The sequence below is a fragment of the Triticum urartu genome, chromosome 4A, assembly GCF_056163025.1.
Source record: "Triticum urartu cultivar PI428250 chromosome 4A, HENAU_Tu73, whole genome shotgun sequence".
NCBI lineage: Eukaryota > Viridiplantae > Streptophyta > Magnoliopsida > Poales > Poaceae > Triticum > Triticum urartu.
Genome location: NC_141876.1, coordinates 619,094,939 through 619,120,296, shown reverse-complemented (window position 1 = coordinate 619,120,296; position 25,358 = coordinate 619,094,939). Strand labels below are relative to the sequence as shown.

The 25,358-nt window shown below is 45.2% G+C and overlaps 1 pseudogene; it reads left to right on the top strand.

The window, feature by feature from the left end:
* The first annotated feature begins 202 nt into the window (after window positions 1-202).
* LOC147977484 (putative disease resistance protein RGA3) lies at window positions 203-4,858 on the top strand (annotated as a pseudogene).
* The last annotated feature ends 20,500 nt before the right edge of the window (window positions 4,859-25,358 follow it).

Genomic DNA, 25,358 nt, shown 5'->3' with positions numbered 1-25,358 from the left:
TGTTGTTGTTGGCTTTATCAATTTAATAACTAAAGTTGGATGCTGCTTGTGCTTGTTTCTAAGAAAAAAAAACAGTGACAACCCCGCCCAAATTCCCCACCTTAGGCCTAACCTAGTTTGGTTGCCTCCGACCGACCACCAGCTCCCGCTCCCACTCCCAGCCGCCACTCCCACTCTCCTCACCTCCTCTGCCCGACACATTTCTCGTAGGCCACCTGAATCCACCGCTGTCTGCTGCTTCCACCACTGCTCCGGCGAGGCCGCTGGCGGAGTGCAGATGGCGGCGGCTCTCGGCCCGGCGGCCACGCTCCTCGGCAAGGTGTTCACGATGCTGTCCGCCGTCCCGGTGGCAGCGTACGTGGACAGCCTCAAGCTCGGCCACAACTCGGAGCAGATCAAGGACAAGCTGCTGCAGACGCAAGGCCTGCTGCACAACGCCCCCAGGGCCACGTCGGCGACAACCCTGCCCTGCAGCGCTTGCTGGAGAAGCTGAGCAGGGACGCCGACCAGGCGGAGGACTTGCTGGATGAGGTCCACTACTTCCAGATCCATGACAAGCTCCACGGCACCACCTACGCCACCACCCAAGAGGCCGGCCATCAAGCTCTTCACGCCGCTAGTGCTCTTCGCCACTTGTTCCGGTGCTTTTCTTGCTCGCCCTGTACACCCAAGAGCGAGAGGGATGGTAGTGATGATGATGCTGCTGCTGTTGCCGGTGCACCACGCCACGTCACCAACACCCTAGGCAGCTTGCTCCACTGCTTTTCTTGTTCCCCCTGTACACCCAAGAGGAATGGTGGTGCTGATGCTGCTGCTGCTACTGCTGTTGCCGCCGTCACCAACTCCAACTCTGCTACTGCCACTGCTGATGATGGTGATATGCCGCATTTCCACAGAGTGTCCATCTCGAGACAAATCAAGTCCGTGTTACAGGCCATGGAGTCCCACTGTGATTCCGTCTCCAATTTGCTGGGCTCTATCCCAAGCAGCAGCACGGCAGTGGCAGTCGTCCTACATCGGCCTCAGACTGCTTCCATGATTGTACAAGATACATTGTATGGCAGGAAAGGCATTTTTGAGGAAACTGTCAACCGTATCACTACTGCCACACACACTCTTTCTGTTCTTCCTACAGTTGGTCCAGGGGGTATTGGCAAGACAACTTTCACCACTCATCTGTACAATGATGCAAGGACTCAAGATCAATTCCAAGTCAAGGTCTGGGTATGTGTATCGACTGATTTCGATGTGCTTAAGCTCACCAGGGAGATCCTTGCCTGCATAGTTGCAACTGAAGAAGGAGGAAGCAGTGGTGTTGCAAATGAAACAAACAATTTAGACCAGCTTCAGAAATCCATAGCACATCGTCTCAAGTCCAAGAGGTTTCTAATTGTCTTGGATGATATATGGAAATGTGACAGTCAGGATCAGTGGAAAACCTTGTTAGCTCCGTTCACGAAGGGGGAAGCCAAAGGAAGCATGCTACTTGTCACAACTCGATTCCCAAAGCTAGCACAAATGATGGAAACAGTTGGTTTTGGTTCACTACAACTGACAGGTTTGGAGTCTAATGACTTCTTCACATTCTTTGAAGCATGTATATTTGGTGAAAACAAGAAGCCCGAGCATTACCAAAATGAGTTTTGCTGGTATTGCACGAAAAATTGCAAACAAGCTAAAAGGTTCCCCGTTGGCAGCCAAAACAGTTGGTAGGCTATTGCACAAGGACCTTTCTCTGAAACATTGGAATGGAGTTCTTGAAAAGCATCAGTGGCTAAAGCAGGAAAATGATGATGGTATCATGCAATCTTTAATGATTAGCTACGATTGCCTCCCTTTTTATCTGAAGAAATGCTTTTCCTATTGTGGCCTTTTCCCTGAAGATTATCAGTTTACTTCTTCAGAAATCAATCATTTCTGGGTTTCAATTGGCATCATAGACTTGGATCACCAAGCCGATAGGAATTACTTGGAAGAGCTAGTGGACAATGGTTTTCTCATGAAGGAATCCGATTGGCGTGGTCGAAACTACTATGTAATGCATGATTTAATGCATGAGCTATCTAAGAGTGTTTCTGCACAAGAATGCCTCAATATATGTGGCTTAGATTTCAGAGCCGATGCCGTCCCACAATCAGTTCGACACTTATCTATCAACATAGAAGACAGATATGATGCAAATTTTGAGCAAGAAATGTTTGAACTAAGGGAGAGGATAGACATTGCTAATCTGCGAAGTTTGATGATTTTTAGAAGATATGAAGAAGAAATCGCCAACCTTTTGAAAGATAGCTTCAAGGAAATAAATAGTCTGCGTGTCCTGTTTATAGTGGTGAAGTCTGCACAATGTTTTCCATATAGGTTTTCAAAACTTATCCACCTCCAGTACCTCAAAATTAGTTCGTCTTACAATGAAGATGAAATGAGCTTACCTAGTACACTGTCAAGATTTTATCACTTGAAATTCTTGGACCTAGATCGTTGGCGTGGTAGTTCTGATTTGCCTGAAGACTTTAGCTACCTTGAGAATTTACATGATTTCCATGCTGAAAGTGATCTGCACTCCAATATTCGCAATGTTGGAAAGATGAAGCATCTGCAGGAGTTGAAAGAATTCCATGTCAAGAAGGAGAGCATGGGATTTGAACTGACAGAACTTGGGGCACTGACAGACCTTGAAGGAGGACTGATTATACGTGGTCTTGAACATGTGGCAACCAAGGAGGAAGCTACTGCAGCCAAACTGATATTGAAAAGGAATCTGAAGGAGTTCAAATTATTCTGGTCGGGCAGAGATGGAGCAACTACAGATGCTGGTATTCTTGATGCTCTTAAACCACACTCGAATCTTAGAGTACTTACAATTGCAAATCATGGTGGTACCATTGGTCCTAGTTGGTTGTGTCTTGACATCTGGTTAACAAGTTTAGAGACTCTCACCCTAGAAGGCGTATCTTGGAGCACCCTCCCACCTTTTGGGAACCTACCAAATCTCAAGGGCCTCTATTTGAATAAAATTTCTGGAATGCTTCAGTTTGGGCCTCTGTGTGGTGGCGCTCCAGGAAAATGTTTTATGCGCTTGAAGGAAGTTGAGTTTTATGAGATGCCCGAACTTGCTGAATGGATTGTGGAACCTAATTGCCATTCCTTTCCAAGTCTTGAAACAATCACATGCAGAGATTGTCCCAACCTCCGTGTGATGCCCTTCTCGGAGGTATCCTGCACCAATTTGCGCAGACTTGAAGTTTGTGACTGCCCCAAGATGTCTCTGCCCTCCATGCCTCACACCTCCACACTGACAGATTTGGTTGTTAAAGGAGGTTATTCAGAAGTGTTGTTGTCTTATGATGGAAAGGCATTGGTTGTTAGAGGGTATGGTGGTGCTTTGGCCTACCACAATCTGGATAAAGTAGAAGATATAGCTATTGCACATGTATCACAAATATCATTGACAGACATTGGAAAGTTTAAATCCCTAACAGAACTAACTGTCGGAAGATGCGACGGTTTGTTCCCTGAAGAGCTGGATGGCAGTATTGTCTTCCATTCAGTTGAGAGTCTCAAATTATATGTATCTCATATTACCAGCAGCAAATCATTATCGTCAAAAGTGCTAAACTGCTTCACAGCTCTTTCTGTGTTGGAGATAAATGGAAACCATGACTATGAGGAATGTGTAAGTCAGTTCCCATCATCCAGCTCACTGCAGGAACTTACCTTCTCAGAGTGTGAGGGCCTGGTTCTTGTGCCTGTGGATAATGGAAGAGGAATTCAGGAGGACAAGTCGTTGCTCCAATCATTAAGAATATTGTACTGTGGCAAATTGTTGTGTCGGTGGCCCATGGGAATGGGAGAATCAGCGACCATTTGCCCTTTCCCTGCTTCCTTGAGGGAACTTGTTGTTTGGGACGAGACAAGCATGAAGTCAATGGCTCTGCTGTCAAACCTCACGTCTCTCACCACTCTAAAGCTAATAAGCTGCAGTAATTTAACAGTGGACGGATTCAATCCTCTCATCGCAGTCAACCTCAAAGAACTGGACGTGCAGAAGTGCAGCACCTTAGCAGCAGATATGCTCTTAGAGGTGGCCTCTCAGAGGGCCAAATTATTGCCTGCAGGTTACATCTCTAGATTGGAGAAACTCAGTGTGGATGATATGAGTATATATACCATGTGCTCTATTAGAGAAAATCGGTGGGGATGTAGAAATTCTACGCTTATACTTGCAACGTACCTTGGGTACCAAAGTATTATTTCTTGCTTGTACTAGTCGTCTCACCAAAACAAGTCATAATATGTACGAACGTGAGCACTAATCGCCTCAGCGAAACAACTTCAGATACATCCTATAAATTGATGCTTCCTAGTCTGCATACGCACCAACATCGACTTGCTTGTCTACACAGCCGCTGCAACCAAACATCAACAACAATAGCCAGTTACCCACCAGCCACCAACAACAACAGCCATGGCGTCCTCTCGCATTCTCCTCCTAGCCGCGGTCCTCCTGGCCCTGGCTTCTGTCCAAGCGCGTGGCCAGAGCATGCCGCCTTCACCGGCAATGGCACCGGCACCATCCACTCGCGGTGGCAATTGCACGTTTAATGGCGCAGTCGCGTTTGGAGTGTGTCTTAAACTTCAACCGGGCAGGACAAGCCTATCCGACAAGAACCGGTGCTGCCAACGGATCCAGGGGATGGGGATGCAGAGCGCGGCCGACTGTCTGTGCATGGCCTTCAAGCTGGCTGGTGGCCTTGTCGGCGCCAATGCCGCCGGTGGCGTCAATTCCGTGTTCGGCGTGTGCGGCCTGGCCCGCATCCCCAACCTGGTTTGCCTGGTGGCCACTGGAACGGTCTAATTGGCCTCGGACTCGCTGGTGAGCTCAATGAGTGCTGGCTGCAGGCAGACTCACACTCTGAGAGGTGCATCAGTGCACCTACGTATAACCTATAAAATATAAGTGTTGCCTAAATAATCTGCCATACTAGCATGTACCGGTTTCGACGCAGCTTACTATGTGTGCATACTGGTTTTCCAAATAAATAAGAATTTGTGATCTACTTATTACCGTACTTGTTGTGTGAGCCCATCTAACGGTGACTGTGTATTTAGAGTATCTACAAACACAAACACAAACACAAACACAAACACCAAAATCCAGCCCCCAAACACATGAGGACGCACCCACGCGCGTCCGCGGACACTGATCGAACAACACACAAAAAAATGATTCCACAACCACAAACAACATTTCCAAATCATTAAATCATATTATTACATGCAACATAAAACTAAACTTGGCCCGGCTCCGCCCTGTCCATGACCGGTGGATGGCTGCGCCCCTCAAAGTGTTGGTCCGGTCGCTGGCGTGATAGAGTAGGACATGGGACACACACCGGCTCACGGGACTCCATTCATCGTCGCTTCCCATGTCCTACTCTTCCTTCTCGGAGCCCGTCGCCAGTAGATGTGATATCAATGATGGATCCGTCATGGTCAGAGCCGCCGACGTCCACAGGACGCGGTTGCGGCGCTTGGGGTTGGTCGGCACCATACGCAGTGCCGAAGAGTGTGACCCCGCCTCGCCAACGTCCGCCGCAATGGCTACCGATGCCTCGCCCGGCGGGCACGCCGCGCCATATTTGCGTCGGGCGACTCCCCCATGTGTTCACCTCCGCCTCCGGTGAAGATTGGAGTCTCTCACATGAGAGCAAACATGAGGCCATTGTCGAGGCAAAGTTGCGAATGTGACGTGTCTTGACTTCCCAACCTTTTTTACTATTTCTTGTAGATCGTTAATTATTTTGGCAAAATGAATGAGGTTGTGGTTGTTTTTATTTTTGTACAAATTTCTAGACCTTGTACCCTATGCCGTGAGCTTATCCGCTGCACCTTACGCACAATCACAGCGACCACACACTAACCCATAACACTGTAATGGTGACGAACTGCAGGATGATGATGAAGTTCTTCACCTCATAGTGTGGCGCCGCCTTGCCAACTTCAATCATGCATGCCCGCTTTACCACAAACTTGGAGTAAGCATCTTCTGCCGCCTTCCTAGTTTTAAACCCTCTGTGGTTGCAGTTGTTGTATCCTGAAAATTGTCATTGAAAGCTTCCCATGAACTGTAAACCCTGGAGCCCTTCCGATGAACACCGTATACCACTTGTCCTAGCAGTGCACAAGAGCAATAGTTCAAGCATCAAGCAATGGAGTACAATCACAGCGACCACACACTAATCCACAACACTGTAATGGTGACGAACTGTAGGATGATGATGAAGTTCTTCACCTCATAGTGTGGCGCCGCCTTGCCAACTTCAACTTTGCATGCATGCTTTACCACAAACTTGAAGTAAGCATCTTCTGCCCTCTATGGCTGCTGTTGCTGTACCTTGAAACTTGCTCACTGAAAGCTTCCACTAGTGCAGAACCGGGCTATAGCACCGGTTCGTAAGGGCCTTTAATGCCGGTTATGTAATCGGCACTAAAGGGTGGGGACTAAAGGTCCCCTCCCCCCTTTAGTACCGGTTCTGCACAAACCGCCGCTAAAGGGCCACCACGTGGCACGAGTCAGGGCCGGGTGTGGGGAGACCTTTAGTACCGGTTGGTAACACCAACAAATTTTTGGGGGGTTTTGGTTTTATTATTTATTTTTCCTTTAATTTTGTATTTTTCATTTAATTCTTTTTCGTTTGCTGGTATTTTACGATACTACATATTGTACACGTTATGCATATATATAAATAGAATTTCTCGTAGAACCGATCATATATATATATATATATCATCAAATGTCTCACAACCACACCATTATTCACACATACACATGTATATATATATACAGTTTTTCGTACATGTTGCCTTCAGAGCCAGTGGCAATTGCCTTGGTGCCTTCAGAGCATGATGACAATTGGGAGTGGTTCATTGGGGCGGTAGCTCGTAATAGAATTCCCTTTTGCGATCTATGACCCGGTCGAGCAAAAATCACGCTATTTCCTCTTGAAGTGCTCGTATGCGCTCCTCTGGTAGGAGCTTCTCCCGCACCAACTCGAACTGTTAAGAAGGAGATCAATATGCATGTGTATTAGTTATGCGACTAGATATCGATAATGATGTAAAAATTGTGAATATTGTTCTATCAAACGTACCCATAGCTGTCTATCAGTTTTGGTCCTTTCGGACGTCATCATGCGAATGTTCTCGAAAACGTAGTATGCACACACATCAGTCCCCGGCGCCTGCTTCACGGCCTTTACGAGAATAGAATTTAATCAGATAGTAATTAATCAAGCATGATAATTAATGGTATTGAAACTAGAATTAAAGAGATGCATGGTAGCTAGCTAGTACTACTTAATTAGTTATACCTTGGGTCGAAACCAATACAACTTTTCTCTCCATTCGCCTGGAACCACTTTCGAATTCCTGAACTTTTCCCAAGCCCTGCCCGCCGACAAAGAAAATGAATAAACGAGTTATTAAATAGTTGATATCAGGAAATGACGAACTAAAGAGGCCGACATATAGTTAATAATGATTGAAATTACGTGTCGACTATCCCATTCACGATTGAGTAGTCTTTTTCTTGAAGTAGTGACTCCAGTACTTCAATTGTTCCTTTGTCAACTTTAATGATTAACAAGATCCAATGGAAACTGCATACGCACATGTTTGCATGTCTTAATTAAGCGGGCATGTGCATAACACTCATCATTGGTAGTAATAGTTATTAACATCTAGCTAGCTAGTAAGTAAAAACAAAATTTGTAGTACAAGACAGTGTGACTCACAGGAAGTTGTAAGGAAGTAGTATATCTTCATTGGTATTGAGGCGCTTTAAGAACTCTAGCTGTTTTTCTCTACATCTGCTTTATACCATGGATATTTCCATGTTTCATTAATGGTATTTGGGTCAATGAACCCAATGCCATAGCGTCCATCTTTTTTCATTTCATACATCTTCATCCTGCATAATACCACAGAAAAGAATATAGTGAGGATAATTACAGGTAATGATCGATCAATGAGCACTACAGCTAGTTTGATACTTAAATTACAGAAAGAAATCACTTACAGACAATAGCAACTGACGAGAGATTTGTCGAGTGCGTCTTGATTGAATAATTAAAATAGTTCTGAATACTCAACGGCCAGAGCTAGCTTGTGGAAGTAATACTCTTCCTTGACTTTCACCACGAGGGACTCTCGGTTGGTACTCTTGGTAATTTTCATGTACCAATCATGCAATTCATACATTCTCATTGGGAGGTTCTTGACCTCCTCAGGCTTGATCAAAGGTTGGCCGCGGACATATTTCCGTTTTATGTCCTGCTCTCTAAGCAGAGGCATGGGCTCAATCTCGAGGAGTTGTCCAACAGTGATACCGAGCATTTCAGCCTGCCTTCTATGCTCGTCGGTTATTACCAGCTGACCGGCGCCGGTACTCATGTGTTGGTACAACAAGCGGGGGGATCGATTACGCCGCCTGTTCTCCTAGCTGGGGAACGGTTTTCCCGCATTTTTGGCCAGCTGCTTGGCTTGAGCTTGAGCTCGACTCCCTTTGTCGTGCTCGATGTGCCTTCCTGATTTGGCGCTCATAGTCCGAATCAACAGGCTTGGGAGCTGGTGCTTTAGCCATATGAATAAAGTGGTCAATCTTATCCTCGGGCACTTTCTCCCTTGGCGGCGGTGGTGGTTTCGGTCCAAAATGGGCGTCCACTTGGTCCTTCACTATGGCTTCGTTTTGCTCATTGGTCATGTCGTAAGGCCTCTGCGGAAGAGGCACGAGGCTTGGACCATAGTGAAATCGCTTGCCTCCGCATGTACCTCCTGTACTACCTCGACTTGTAGCACTACGCACCATAGCTGCGGCGGCTCTCTTCTGCGATTGCTGAGGCAGCGGAGACGGCTGACGCGGTGTCGGACTTGGAGGAGGAGTGGCACGCGTTGGTGGACTCGGAGGAGGAGGAGTGGCTTCACGCGTTGGCTGACTTGAAGCAGGAGGAGTGGCCTCACGTGTTGGCTGACTTGAAGCAGGAGGAGTGGCCTGAAGCTGTGCCGGACTTGGAGGAGCGGGAGTCGTCTGCTCCTCGTCACCTCCTGGAATGTCAAGCTCTAGCTGACGCGGTGTCGGTGGCCTTCGAAAGATGATGCAATCGTTTCTCCATAGGATGATACGATGTATGGCCTCTCCCAGTGTGTGCTCCTCGTCACCTCCAGGAATGTCAAGCTGTAGCCCCGAATATTGGTCCACCACCTCATCAACCATGATGCAAGCATATCTGGCTAGAATCGTTTTGCAATGGTAGGTTGCTCCAGGGGGATTTGTATAAGCAACGGTGTCCGCCGCCTTCACGGATATGTTCTTTATTTTGAAGTGTAGCTCATAGTTAGTGTTCTCCATGATGTCATCCACAGGATATCTATCCAGCAGTGCGTCGCCCGGGGCGGAACCCACGCTGCTTCTCGGCATGGATGGGACGATGCTATCCAATGCTGGATCATCCGCTAGCTGCTGCCATTGCTGAGACCCCCTTTCCTGGCTAAGTGAGTCGATCTGCTGCTGCTGCCGCTGGAATTTGAGTGCCAAGTCTGCGTGCGCTGATTCTAGGCCTTGAAGCCGTTCTGCTTCCTGCTTCCTCTGCTTGTCCTCCAGCTTCTTCTTCTCCTCCTCCTCCATATTCCTTCTCGCACGGCTTCTGTAGTCGGCGTTCCACTCAAAAAAGTCCTCATACCACGGAACAACGCCCTTGCCTCGTGTTCTTCCCGGGTGTTCAGGATTTCCCAGGGCGCGCGTAAACTCGTCGTTCTCTCTGTTGGGCGTGAACACCACCTTTCGAGCTTCTTCTATTGCTTCAACTAAGTTAACATCAGCTCCTTTAAGACATGCCTTCTTCGAATCCTCGCCTGTCTTCGGGTCCAACGCCCCCTATGCGCATAGAACCAAGTTCTGCATCCGGGGGGCAGCTCAATGTAACTGGAGTGACCTGTGCAGCCAACATCTCTTGCTCAGACTTATCCCACTTAGGCATTGCCACCGCGTAGCCACCTGACCCCAGCCTATGGAATTGCTTCTTTTTTGCGGCATTGGCTTTGTTTTTTTGGACCGTTCCGTAGATAATTCTGATTCCTTGAATTTCACGAAAGCGTCCCAGTGTTCTCTTTGCTTCTCCTGTACATGTCATCTTCAATATCGCCGTCATGCATGGCACGTGTCTGCAACCAACCGGCGAAAGTCCCTGTTTGTTCACGTGTAATCCAGTCGTCAGACTGCTCCGGGTGTTTGGAGCGTAGAAAACTCTTGTGTTCCTCCATATACGGAGCCACCAAGGTGGAATTCTGTAGAATTGTGTAGTGTGCTTCAGTGAGAGAATGCCCGTCCATACATATTATTTGATCCCCTCCTAGCGTGCCTTTTCCATCCAGTCTGCCCTTATGCCGCGATTCAGGAACACCAATCGGCTTAAGATCAGGAATAAAGTCAATACAAAACTCAATGACCTCCTCATTTTCATGGCCCTTCGAGATGCTTCCTTCTGGCCTAGCACAATTATGAACATATTTCTTCAAGACTCCCATTAACCTTTCAAAGGGGAACATTGTGTAGAAATACAGGACCCAAAACGTTAATCTCTTTGCATAGGTGAACTAGGACGTGCGTCATGATGTTGAAGAAGGATGGTGGGAACACCAACTCGAAACTGACAAGACATTGCACCAAATCATTCTGTAACCTTGGTATGATTTCTGGATCCATTACCTTCTGAGAGATTGCATTGAGGAATGCACATAGCTTCACAATGGCTAATCGAACGTTTTTTGGTAGAAGCCCCCTCAATGCAACCGGAAGCAGTTGCGTCATAATCACGTGACAGCCATGAGACTTTAGGTTCTAGAACTTTTTCTCTGCCATATTTATTATTCCCTTTATATTCGACGAGAAGCCAGACGGTACCTTCATACTGAGCAGTCATTCAAAGAAGATTTCCTTCTCTTCTTTGGTAAGAGCGTAGCTGGCATGACCCTGATGTATGCCGTCTTTTGCGTGCATACGTTGCTGGTCCTCTCGTGCCTCCGGTGTATCTTTTGTTTTCCCATACACGCCCAAGAAGCCAAGTAGGGTCACACAAAGATTCTTCGTCACGTGCATCACGTTGATTGCGGAGCGGACCTCTAGGTCTTTCTAATAGGGCAGGTCCCAAAATATTGATTTCTTCTTCCACATGGGTGCGCGTCCGTAAGCGTCCTTCGGAACGGGTTGTCCGCCAGGACCCTTTCCAAAGATTACCTTCAAATCCTTAACCATATCATGTACATCAGCACCAGTACGGTGGCGAGGCTTCGTCCGGTGATCTGCCTCACCTTTGAAATGCTTGCCTTTCTTTCTTACGGGATGCCTGCTCGGAAGAAATCGACGATGTCCCAGGTACACATTCTTCCTACAACTATCCAAATATATACTGTCAGTATCATCCAAACAGTGCGTGCATCCGCGGTATCCCTTGTTTGTCTGTCCTGAAAGGTTACTAAGAGCAGGCCAATAATTGATGGTCACGAACAGCAACGCCTTTAGGTCAAATTCTTCCTGTTTGTGCTCATCCCACGCATGCACACCTTTTCCATTCCACAGCTGTAATAGTTCTTCAACTAATGGCCTTAGGTACACATCAATGTCGTTGTCGCGTTGCTTAGGGCCTTGGAGAGCACTGGCATCATAATGAACTTCCGCTTCATGCACAACCAAGGAGGAAGGTTATACAAACATAGAGTCACAGGCCAGATGATATGGTTGCTGCTCTGCTCCCTAAAAGGATTAATGCCATCTGCACTTAGATCAAACCATACGTTCCTTGGGTCACCTGCAAACTCCTTCCTGTACTTTCTCTCGATTTTTCTCCACTGTGACCCGTCAGCGGGTACTCTCAACTTTACGTCTTTCTTACGGTCTTCTCCGTGCTATCGCGTCACCTTGGCATGCTCTTTGTTATGGAACAAACGTTTCAATCGTGGTATTATAGGAGCATACCACACCACCTTGGCAGGAATCTTCTTCCCGGGGCGCTCGCCCTCGACATCACCAGGGTCATCGCAACTGATCTTATAGCGCAATGCACCGTATACCGGGCACGCGTTCAAATCCTCGTACTCACCGCGGTAGAGGATGCAGTCATTAGGGCATGCATGTATCTTCTGCACCTCTAACCCTAGAGGGCAGACAACCTTCTTTGCTTCGTACGTACTCTCAGGCAATTCATTGTCCTTTGGAAGCATATTCTTTATCATTACCAGCAACTTTCCAAATCCCTTTTCAGATACACCATTCTCTGCCTTCCATTGCAGCAATTCCAGTGTGGTGCCCAGCTTTTTATTGTCAGCTTTGCAATTCGGGTACAACAATTTCTTGTGATCCTCTAACATGCGCTGCAACTTCTTCTTCTCCTTTTCACTTGCGCAGTTTCTCTTTGCACCGGCAATAGCCCGACCTAGATCATCAGCGGGCTCATCTGATGCCTCTTCTTCAGCTTCTTCCCGCATTGCCGGTTCAGCTTCTTCTCGCATTGCCGGCTCAGCTTCTTCCCCATTGTTGTATCATCGTATTCTGGGAACCCATGGCCAGGATAGCTATCGTCGTCCTCTTTCTTCGTTGTCTTCCATCATAACCCCTCTTTCTCCGTGCTTGGTCTAAACATTATAGTGGGGCATGAAACCGGACTCAAACAGGTGGACGTGAATGGTTCTTGAGTTAGAGTAATTGTAATCATTCTTACAGCCAGCACATGGACAAGGCATAAAACCATCCGCCCGCTTGTTTGCTTGAGCCGCAATCAGAAAATTATGCACGCCATCAACGAACTGGGGAGAGCATCGGTCATCGTACATCCATTGCCGGCGCATCTTCATTACACACCACTGAATAGACCAAATTAATACAAGTTCATACATAAAGTTCATACAACACTTAAATGCAACATACAAATAACTCTCTAGCTAAAGCATTTAAATGCAACAACAAATGCGATCAAGATCGCAACTAAGGTAAGAATTGATCCAACAGCATAATGATACCAAGCCTCACTATCAATGGCATATTTTCTAATATTTCTAATCTTCAACCGCATTTTCTCCATCTTGATCTTGTGATCATCGATGACATCAGCAACATGCAACTCCAATTCCATCCTCTCCCCCTCAATTCTGTTCAATTTTTCTTTCAAATACTTGTTTTCTCTTTCAACTAAATTTAACCTCTCGACAATAGGGTCAGTTGGAATTTCCGGTTCACATACCTCCTAGATAAAAATATCTATGTCAACTTGATGGGCATAATTTTTCATACGAAATGCAACAAATAGTTTTAAAAGAGAATATACCACATCCGAATCATAACACGAACGAGGGCCGACAGGGACGGATATCAAAACCATGGCACTATGTATAACAAACAACATACGGGTAAGATAATTATACAAGTAACTATATATCTAAATCACACAAACATGATTTTTTTATATAAAAAAGATAAGAACAAGAGGCTCACCACAAGGTGGTGCCGGCGATGGGTCGGTGCAGACGATCGATGGTGGTTACGACAGAGACGGGAATGCACTAAGTAAACCACACCTACATATGCAAACTAAGAGTTATTTTAAGCTCAAATTGCATATAAATCAAATAAACTACCACATATAATTCCTCCCAAATTACTAAAACCCACAAATTAATCACTATATAAAGCATTGCAAGAGCTAATCTAGCAATGAGAGATGAAAGGACAAAGTTGCTAACCTTTGTGATCACTTGAATGGATGGGGGCCTTCAAATCTTGACACAAATTGGGAAAAATGTGTGATGAGCTCGAGGGGAAGAGAGGAAGAACAGAGAGGAGAGGGGAAAGGGGAAAGAACAGAGCGAGGTGGACGAAGGGTTTATATGTAGGATGACCTGTAGTACCGGTTCGTGGCACGAACCGGTACTAAAGGTGCTGGACGGGCCCCAGTCTGACAACATTCTTCCACCACTCTCTTTAGTACCGGTTCGTGGCACGAACCGGTGCTAAAGGTTCGCTACGAACTTGTACTACTAATAGCGGTCCGCCTAGCCGTTGGAACCGGCACTAATAGTCACATTAGTGCCGGCTCAATTTCAAACCAGGACTAATGAGCTGCACATTAGACCCTTTTTCTACTAGTGTTCCCATAAATTGTAAAACGTTGGAGCCCTCCCGATGAACACTGTATACCACTTGTAATCAAGTTTCTGCAATCTATAAAGGTAATATGAATACCAAATTCCCCTTTGTATATGCAAATAATCCATATGTTGTTGCTAGATCGCCTAATGAGCATAATGAATCAGCTAGCCCTAGTTTTATCAATCATGCATCTAATTATGCGCAAGGGCCGATGCAAAATAATCTTGATGCTTCAGATTCTTATGATTTTAGCAACATACAACATATGTATTCTAACTCATGCACTCAACCCCACAAATCCACATACCGATGAACAATCTGATGGGTTTGGTTAATCAATTTGAAACACCTCATGTTAAAATTTCCAACTACCTCGCCCCTCCAGGAAGATGCCACCGAGGCGCTGATTCTCGAGCGTAGTGCGCGGGAGGAGGAGGAGGTGGCACTACTAGGGAAAAGCCTAGCAGTAGTGCGGGTTTTGGGTGTATCAGTAGCGCGGGAGCCCGCGCTACTGATCATTCCCGCGCTACTGATCAACTTGTAGTAATAGCGTGTGTTGAGATGCGCTACTACTATACATGGTTAGCTATAGCACTCGTTGCAGAACAGCGCCACTGCTAATAGCTGCAGCACTTTGATGTAAACATCGCTACTGGTAATGGCTTGCTGCTGCTAACTTTACTCCCCTTACTACTACTAGTTTTATTAGTTTTTTTATTCTGATTTCCCTTACTCCATTTGAACAAATGTATATGATGCACAAATCAATTACTATGATTTTTGCAAAATGCAACTTTCTGTTGGCAGATTCTCAGACTTCGTGAAAATCTGACAAGTGCAACAGAAACAGAAACATGGCTACTTGGCAGCAAGATATGAACATGTTAATGATGCATAACAGGGCAAAGAAGGTCATGGCACTGAAAGATACATGATGAGGTGCAAATCACATGAAGACATCATATGCATACGAGCTCAGATTTGGTGGCAACCATCAAGACAAGATTGCAAGTTTTAACAGTTTTCAGCAGTTAACAGCATGAAGCACTCTTGCAACGAATGTTACAACATTTAGACGAACCCTAACATGAATGCAAATGCTTGGTCAAAGATGCATATATAGACGTAGATCATTTTACATATAAGGATCATTCCCATAGGATGCACATGTCAAAATCTACAGGCACTCAAAGATGCATATATGATGTTAACTAGTTGTCAACTATTTTTAAATAAACAATATAAATTACTTAATAAAAATAGTTGAGAAACACACATAGAGGTAGAACTGGAGGCGTCTACACATTGACCCAGATGTCGATATTACCTTCAATTTCATCTTCAGGACGAATATCGAAGGTGATAAGCATACCCGGCTCAAATGCATACGCCTTGCATAGTGCTCTCCAATTTGAGCATTCAAAATAGGAGTAGTTCTCCAATTTGAGCATTCAATAAGCAAAACCCAATCATAAAATAAATTAGTATTCAAATTAGCATGTATTCAATAAGCAAAATTAAATCATCTCTTGCGTTCGTAAATCATCGAATATTATCACTAATACATCTCGAATAGTATCATACATATAACATCACTAATACAAATAGAACCCTAGCGAACGACGAGTATCGGTCGGGCGGTGGACACCCAAAGAGAAGGAACCATCACAGGATCATAGCTCCAGTGAGATCCCTGAAGAACCTGCCAGGTATCATCGAACCTGCCCTCCAACGTAATCATGTAGCGACAGACATGCTCGTCCTCCTCGCTGACACGGTGACGTATGATACGTCTCAGTCGTATCTATAATTTTGATTGTTCCATGCCAATATTCTACAACTTTCATATACTTTTGGCAACTTTTTATACTATTTTTGGGACTAACATATTGATCCAGTGCCCAGTGCCAGTTCCTGTTTGTTGCATGTTTTATGTTTCACAGAAACCCAATATCAAACGGAATCCAAACGGGATAAAAACGGACGGAGAATTATTTTGGAATATTTGGGATTTTCCGGAGGAAGAATCAATGCAAAACGGTGCCCGAGGTGGCCAGGAGATAGGGGGCGCGCCCTCCCCCCTTGGGCGCGCCAGGCACTCCCCTAGGCCACCCTTAAGGCGGTTGATGCTCTACTTTTGCTGCAAGAAAGCTAATTTTATGGGAAAAATCTGGGCGAAAGATTCACCCCAATCGGAGTTACGAATCTCCGGATATAAAAGAAATGGTGAAGGGGAAGGATCAGGGAACGCAGAAACAGAGAGATAGATCCAATCTCGGAGGGGCTCTCGCCACTCCCACTCCATGGGAGCCAAGGACTAGAGGGGAAACCCTTCTCCCATCTAGGGAGGAGGTCAAGGAAGAAGAAGAAGAAGGGGGGCCCTCTCCCCCTTGCTTCCGGTGGCGCCGGAGCACTGCCGGGGGTCATCATCATCACCGCGATCTTCACCAACACCTCCGCCATCTTCACCAACATCTCCAGCACCTTCCCCCCTCTATCTACAGCGGTCCACTCTCCCACAACCCGCTGTACCCTCTACTTGAACATGGTGCTTTATGCTTCATATTATTATCCAATGATGTGTTGCCATCCTATGATGTCTGAGTAGATTTTCGTTGTCCTATTGGTGGTTGATGAATTGATATGATTGATTTAATTTGCTTGTGGTTATGTTGCTGTCCTTTGGTGCCCATCATATGAACGCGCGCGTGGATCACACCATAGGGTTAGTTGTATGTTGATAGGACTATGTATTGGAGGGCTAGAGTGACAGAAGCTTCAACCTATCATAGAAATTGATGCATACGGGATTGAAGGGGGACCAATATATCTTAATGCTATGGTTGGGTTTTACCTTAATGAACGTTGGTAGTTGCAGATGCTTGCTAATAGTTCCAATCATAAGTGCATAGAATTTCAAGTCAGAGATGAGATGCTAGCAGTGGCCTCTCCCACATAAAACTTGCTATCGGTCTAGTAAAGTAGTCAATTATTTAGGGACAATTCGCAACTCCTACCACCACTTTTCCACACTCGCTATATTTTCATTGTTTATTTATCTAAACAGCCCCTAGCTTTTATTTACGTGTTCTTTATTATCTTGCTAACCTGTCCAACAACACCTACAAAGTACTTCTAGTTTCATACTTGTTCTAGGTAAAGCGAACGCTAAGCGTGCATAGAGTTGTATCGGTGGTCAATAGAGCTTGAGGGAATATTTGTTCTACCTTTAGCTCCTTGTTGGGTTCGACACTCTTAGTTATCGAAAGAGGCTACAACTGATCCCGTATACTTGCGGGTTATCAAGACCTTTTTCTGGCGCCGTTGCCAGGGAGTCATAGCGTGGGGTGAATATTCTCGTGTGTGCTTGTTTGCTTTATCACTAAATAATTTTTATTTGCTGCCATTAGTTGTTCTCTATCATTAGCTATGGATATGGAACACGAAATACCAAAAAAATTAGGTGTACTTGCTGCTCATGGAGATGGGGAACCTCCTAAAACCCTCGATGATCATTATGTGAAAAATATTATGTACTACTTTGATAATGCTGAGAAAACCCTATTCAATTTTATAATGGGAGTAAGGTTGGATCAATATGAATACTTTAGGGATTATCGCTTGACACAAAAAGGGAAGCTATTATGGGATCAAATTAATATGTTGTGTTGGTATGCTTAGGATCTATGCTTGAGATATGATATTACTTGTTGCTCTAGGATGAAGGCTCCACACCTTCCTTTTTCATGAAAATTTAATGATAATGAAACCTTAGCTTCTTATGCTAATGGTATATATATATGATTACTATGATGTTGAACGAATTGAAGAATTTGTTGCTTTTAAGGCTGCTTATGAAATTGAATCTTTGTTTGAAAAGTATGAAGCTTTAGATGATGATGTTTATAGGCCTGAAAATTTTGCTATATTGAAATATTGCTATGACAATTATGAATACGATTACAATATTGATGCATTTACTGAGAAAGTCTCCGCTGTCCAAGAAGAGAATAATATTTTGCAGGAAGCTATGGAAGAAGAAATTGACAAAACTGTGAGCTCATTGGATGAAAAAGATGAGGAGGAGAGCGAAGAACAAAAGGAGGAAGAGCGGATTGATCACCCGTGCCCACCTTCTAATGAGAGTAACTCTTCAACTCATACATTGTTTAATTCCCCTTCATGCTTACCGAAGGATGATTGCTATAATCCCGTTGATTCTCTTGAAATATCCCTTTTTGATGATGCTTGCTATGCTTGTGGCCAAGATGCCAATATGAATTATGCTTATGGATATGAACTTGCTATAGTTCCTTATGTTAAACATGAAATTTTTGCTATTGCACCCACGCATGATAGATTTCTGTTGAGTGCTTTCATATAGTTTAAAAACAAAAATAAATAAATAGGGGAACCCAATAACTTTTCAAAAAGGAAAGTGAAAGTGAGATAGACAAGCATTGTTGAAGTGGGAGAGCTCCTTGAACTTTGTTCATGCTCACGGAAACTTTGTGAATCTTAATTAAAGAAACTTTTCATCAAAAATAATTATCCCCTTGTTCAATTCCATTGTATTATAAAAATAATATGCCAAGGGTTGCCTTTAGGATGTTTACAATGCTTGTTGGTTTGTACGGTGCAGGACAGAAACTTTGGCTGTAGTGCGCGATTTTACATTGTTTACTGGAACGTCAAACAGTTCTGATTCTTTTTGCACTGTCTTGCTGTACAACTTGTATATTTTTCCTAATTTTGGTAAAATATTTGGGATACCAGAAGTATGGTGAATGTTCAGATTGCTACAGACTGTTCTGTTTTTGACAGATTCTGTTTTTGATGCATAGTTTGCTTGTTTTGATGAATCTATCAATTTATATTAGTGGATTAACTCATGGAAAAGTTATATTACAGTAGACACAATGCAAAAACAAAATATGAATTGGTTTGCAACAGTACTTAGAGTAGTTATTTGCTTTATTATACTAACGGATCTTACCGAGTTTTCTGTTGAAGTTTTGTGTGGATGAAGTGTCTAATCGAGGAGGTCTCGATATGAGGAAAAGGAAGAGAGGCAAGAGCTCAAGCTTGGGGATGCCCGAGGCACCCCAAGTAAATATTCAAGGAGACTCAAGCGTCTAAGCTTGGGGATGCCCCGGAAGACATCCCCTCTTTCATCAACAAGTATCGGTATGTTTTCGGATTCGTTTCGTTCATGCGATATGTGCAGGTCTTGGAGCATCTTTTGCATTTAGTTTTCATTTTTCTTTTATGCACCATGCTGGTATGAGATAGTCCTTGGTTGATTTATAGAATGCTCATTGCACTTCACTTAAATCTTTTGAGTATGGCTCTATAGAATGCTTCATGTGCTTCACTTATATCATTTGAAGTTTGGATTGCCTGTTTCCCTTTACATAGAAAACCGCCATTTGTAGAATGCTCTTTTGCTTCACTTATACTTGTTAGAGCGTGGGCATATATTTTGTAGAATTAAACTCTCTTGCTTCACTTATATCAATTTAGAGAGATGACAGGAATTGGTCATTCACATGGTTAGTCATAAAATCCTACATAAACTTGTAGATCGCTGAATATGATATGTTTGATTCCTTGCAATAGTTTTGCGATATAAAGATGGTGATATTAGAGTCATGCTAGTGGGTGGTTGTGGATTGTAGAGACACTTGTGTTGAGGTTTGCAAGTCCCGTAGCATGCACGTATGGTAACCGTTGTGTGATAAATTTGAAGCATGGGGTGTTTCTTTGATTGGCTTCCTTATGAGTGGCGGTTAGGGATGAGCGATGGTCTTTTCCTACCAATCTATCCCCGTAGGGGCATGCGTAGTAGTACTTTTCTTCGAGGGCTAATAAACTTTTGCAATAAGTATATGAGTTCTTTATTACTAATGTGAGGCAATGGATTATACGCACTTTTACCTTTCCATCATTGCTAGCCTCTTCGGTACGGTGCATTGCCCTTTCTCACCTCGAGAGTTGGTGCAAACTTCGCCGGTGCATCCAAACCCCGTGATACGATACGCTCTATCACACGTAAGCCTCATTATATCTTCCTCAAAACAGCCACCATACTTACCTATCATGGCATTTCCATAGCCATTCCGAGATATATTGCCATGCAACTTCCATCATCATCATTTACATGACTTGAGCATTCGTTGTCATATTGCCTTGCATGATCGTAAGATAGCTAGCATGATGTTTTCATGGCTTGTCCGTTTTTTGATGTCATTGCTACGCTAGATCATTGCACATCCCGGTACACCGCCGGAAGCATTCATATAGAGTCATATCTTTGTTTCAGTATCGAGTTGTAATATTGAGTTGTAAGTAAATAAAGTTTGATGATCATCATTATAGAGCATTGCCCCATGAAAAAAAAGAAAAAAAAAGAAAAAAAAGGAAAGGCCAAAGAAGCCTAAATAAAAAAGGGGGCCAAAGAAGCCCACCCAACAAAAAAAGAAAAAAAGAAAAAGAAAAGGGGCAATGTTATTATCCTTTTTCCACACTTGTGCTTCAGAGTAGCACCATGTTCTTCATATAGAGAGTCTCCTATGTTGTCACTTTCATATACTAGTGGGAATTTTTCATTATAGAACTTGGCTTGTATATTCCAACGATGGGCTTCCTCAAATGCCCTAGGTCTTCATGAGCAAGCAAGTTGGATGTACACCCACTTAGTTTTCAGTTTGAGCTTTCATACACTTATAGCTCTTAGTGCATCCGTTGCATGGCAATCCCTACTCCTCGCATTGACATCAATTGATGGGCATCTCCATAGCCCGTTAATTAGCCATGTCGATGTGAGACTTTCTTCTTTTTTTGTCTTCTCCATATAAACCTCCACCATCATATTCTATTCCACCTATAGTGCTATATCCATGGCTTGCGCTCATGTATTGCGTGAGGGTTGAAAAAGCTGAAGCGCGTTAAAAAGTATGAACCAATTGCTCGGCTTGTCATCGGGGTTGTGCATGATGTGAGCATTTTGTGTGACGAAAATGAAGCATGGCCAAACTATATGATTTTGTAGGGATAATCTTGCTTTGGCCTTGTTGTTTTGAAAAGACATGATTGCTTTATTGGTACGCTCAAAGTATTATTGTTTTTATGTCAAATGATAGACTATCGCTTTGAATCACTCGTATCTTAATATTCATGCCATGATTAGACATATGATCAAGATTATGCTAGGTAGCATTCCACATCAAAAATTATCTTTTTTATCATTTACCTACTCGAGGACGAGCAGGAATTAAGCTTGGGGATGCTGATACGTCTCCGTCGTATCTATAATTTTTGATTGTTCCATGCCAATATTATACAACTTTCATATGCTTTTGGCAACTTTTTATACTATTTTTGGGACTAACATATTGATCCAGTGCCCAGTGCCAGTTCCTGTTTGTTGCATGTTTTATGTTTCGCAGAAACCCAATATCAAATGGAATCAAAACGGGATAAAAACGGATGGAGAATTATTTGGAATATTTGGGATTTTCCGGAGGAAGAATCAACGTGAAACGGTGCCCGAGGTGGCCAGGAGATAGGGGCACGCCCTCCCCCTGGGTGCGCCTGGCACTCTTCTGGGCCACCCGTAAGGCGGTTGACGCTCTTCTTTTGCCGCAAGAAAGCTAATTTTATGAGTAAAATCTGGGCGATATAAAAGAAACGGTGAAGGGGAAGGATCGGGGAACACAGAAACAGAGAGATAGATCCAATCTCGGAGGGGCTCTCGCCCCTCCCACTCCATGGGAGCCAAGGACCAGAGGGAAAACCCTTCTCCCATCTAGGGAGGAGGTCAAGGAAGAAGAAGAAGAAGGGGGGGGGCTCTCCCCCTTGCTTCCGATGGCGCCGGAGCGCTGCCGGGGGCCATCATCATCACCGCAATTGAGGGAGTCCTGGACTAGGGGGTGTCCGAATAGCCGGACTATCATCATCACCGGACTCCAAGACTATGAGGATACAAGATTGAAGACTTCGTCCCGTGTCCGGATGGGACTTTCCTTGGCGTGGAAGGCAAGCTTGGCAATACGGATATGTAGATCTCCTACCATTGTAACCGACTCTGTGTAACCCTAGCCCTCTCCGGTGTCTATATAAACCGGAGGGTTTTAGTCCGTAGGACGAACAACCATTACAACAATCATACCATAGGCTAGCTTCTAGGGTTTAGCCTCCTTGATCTCGTGGTAGATCCACTCTTGTACTACCCATATCATCAATACCAATCAAGCAGGAGTAGGGTTTTACCTCCATCGAGAGGGCCCGAACCTGGGTAAAAACATCGTGTCCCTTGTCTCCTGTTACCATCCGCCTAGACGCACAGTTCGGGACCCCCTACCCGAGATCCGCCGGTTTTGACACCGACATTGGTGCTTTCGTTGAGAGTTCCTCTGTGCCATCATGATCAGGAAGGATGCCTCTTCCCGTCTTTAAAGACGGTACCATTGCCAAAGGAGCTTTGACCGCCGGCCAAACTATCCGGCTGGGTGGTTTTCTTATAACCGCCTGTTCGGCCGCCGCTCCGACGATGACCTCTCGGATCATCAAAAGCGATCTTCATGTCAACTCGGAATTTACCGAGCAGCTAGATCCAATGGAGCTCTCTTCCGTAAACGAGCTCTTGGATCGCTTCGCCGCCCTGGGAGTCGCTACAGACTACAATCAGATTGGGCTTAAAACCGATCTGAGAGAGATTGACTCTCCCTAGGTTACCCATCACGTTGCTGTGGTAGAAGAACAACGCGGCGATTCTCCCCCTGTATTAAAAACCATCTATGTCCGGACTCCTGATCCCTCCATGCCGGATTTCCATGGAGGGACGGACGCCAATCAAGTACTGAACCTAAAGTCAGGCAGCAGACCAGAGTCGTTGGACGACATCCAGCAATCCAAGCTTCCAAATTTGGAAACTTTTCGGCCCTTGAGCCTCAAGTTGGGCAGGGTTCCGGAATTAATTCCACCCACCCACCCAAACATAAGCGATCTATCTCAAATCCGGCAAGAGCCCGCTGAAACAGTATATCATTACTGGGCCAGATTCCTCCTGGTTATGGACAGGATAAAGGACTGCTGTGAGGAAAACGCAATTTCAATTTTCTGCAACAATTGCATGGACAAGGGAATCTTGAACGCCGTAAGTCGTCACGAAATTACACGCTTCGCCGACCTGGCATCCATAGTACGAAAATACTGTGAGATGGAGAGTGTCCGGAAAACCGAAACTAAGTTTTGGGACAATCCGGCTCCGAACACAACCCTAGTCCGAAACAAAAGGGTGCACCATGCTCAGACACCCAGGACAAGAACCAAAAAGCAAAAACCCCATAAAGGGCACGGAACCGTATTGGAGGGATGGCTCAGCGGACCTTGTAAAATTCATAGTACAGAGGGCGCCACTCCAACTCATAGCCTTCGAGCATGTTGGATACTGCGGCAGGTGGCCAAAAGTGGCGAAGAGCTTCTAGCCCCGGAGACCCACCCCAACAGTACCAGTACAATATTAACAGTCTTCGAGACTTTCGCATCAAATAATATGCGGAAAAGAACAATCCGCAGCCTCGCCGAAGTCTACCAAGTAGCAACAACAAATCCATGGAGCGACACGGCCATCACCTTCAACGCCAGCGACGAACCTAAATTCCGAACAGCCCGAGCACCTGCCGCATTGGTCCTCAGTCCAATAGTGGACGGCTTTCGTCTTACCAAGGTACTCATGGATGGCGGCAGCGGATTAAACCTCATCTACGAGGAAACCCTTCAAAAAATGGAAATAGACTGGAGCCGCATTGAGCGAAGTAGCACAACCTTTAGAGGAATAGTCCCTAGCCAGGAAGCACGCTGCACAGGAAAAATCACACTTGATGTGGTGTTCGGCTCGCCGGACAATTACAGGTCCAAGGAGGTCACGTTCCAAGTGGCCCCGTTCAGCAGCGGATATCACGCTTTATTAGGACGAGAGTTATTCACAATTTTCCAAGCCATACCCCATTACGGGTACATGAAGCTTAAAATGCCCGGGCCCAATGGAACCATCACCCTTGCCAGTGATCCGGACATAGCACTCCGCGCCGAAAACAAGACAGCCGCATTAGCCCTGGAGGCACTATCCGAAGCCCTAGCGGCGGAGGAACTCACTACGCTGCGCTTTACGGTGAACAGGGATGATGTGATACTCGATAAGAGATCCAAGTCCACCTCTTTTAAACCAGCGGACGAAATAGTCAAATTCCAGGTCCATCCAACGGACCCAACAAAGACGGCCTCCATTGGGGCACAGTTAAACCCTGATGTAGACGCCGCACTACGAGAATTCCTTCGGGAGAATTGGGACATCTTTGCCTGGCACCCTTCAGATATGCTAGGAATCCCACGCAGATTGGCAGAACACAGCCTAAACATCCTAAAAGGATTCAAGCCAGTCAAGCAGGCTCTTCGGCGATTTTCCGAACCCAAAAGACAGGCAATGGGAGAGGAGCTAGCCAAACTACTGGAAGCCGGATTCATCAGAGACATCAAACATCCGGACTTGCTAGCAAACCTGGTAATGGTACCAAAGAAGGACAAATCCTGGCGCCTATGTGTCGATTTTAAAGACCTCAACAAGGCTTGTCCAAAGGATCCTTTCCCCCTTCCCCGCATCGATCAAATAATCGATGCTACTGCAGGGCATGATTCATTATGCTTCCTCGACGCATACTCCGGCTACCATCAAATCAAGATGGCGGAGGCGGACCAAGCCGCAACGGCATTCATTACTCCATACGGACCATTCTGCTTCAACACGATGCCCTTCGGACTCAAAAACGCCGGCGCAACATATCAGCGCATGATTCAGACATGTCTGGCTACCCAGATCGGCAAAACAGTAGAGGCATACATAGACGACGTGGTCGTCAAGACCAAACACATCGAAACTCTAGTAGACGATTTGAGGCTCACATTCGACAACCTCCGAGCATATGACATTAAGCTGAACCCGGAAAAATGCGTTTTCGGCGTACCAGCCAGAAAGCTGCTGGGCTTCATTGTATCCGGTAGAGGAATTGAAGCAAACCCAGCCAAGATCCGAGCTCTGTCATAGCTGGATATTCCAAAAGACCTCAAACAAATACAAAAATTGACTGGATGCATGGCGGCT